This window comes from Rhagoletis pomonella, unplaced genomic scaffold (genome assembly GCF_013731165.1).
Source record: "Rhagoletis pomonella isolate Grant_MI unplaced genomic scaffold, Rhpom_1.0 Rhpom_scaffold_00002, whole genome shotgun sequence".
Lineage (NCBI taxonomy): Eukaryota > Metazoa > Arthropoda > Insecta > Diptera > Tephritidae > Rhagoletis > Rhagoletis pomonella.
This window is the reverse complement of record NW_023458556.1, coordinates 53,972,938-53,973,167: the sequence shown is the minus strand read 5'-3', so window position 1 is coordinate 53,973,167 and position 230 is coordinate 53,972,938. Positions and strand designations below refer to the sequence as shown.

Genomic DNA, 230 nt, shown 5'->3' with positions numbered 1-230 from the left:
GACACTTTTCAGATTTTAGTCCAAAAAGATAAGGAATGAACCTATTACTGGATAAATAAGTCTTGCTAGATGGCAGGTTGGCGGATCTATTTGCCAAAAGAAGTTCTTCCATATGTACAACTAAAACAATATCCATGCAGTCATATGGGATTGTACGTAGTATAAAGTGGTAGATAAGACGCGGGACAAAATCACAGATAAGTCAACGACCCCCGATTTTATCCTCTGAA

General features: G+C 37.8%; 1 protein-coding gene across 1 annotated transcript in view; it reads left to right on the top strand.

The window, feature by feature from the left end:
• LOC118753765 overlaps nt 1–230 on the top strand; it is a 26,698-nt gene that overhangs the window by 9,175 nt on the left and 17,293 nt on the right. The window lies entirely within an intron of this gene.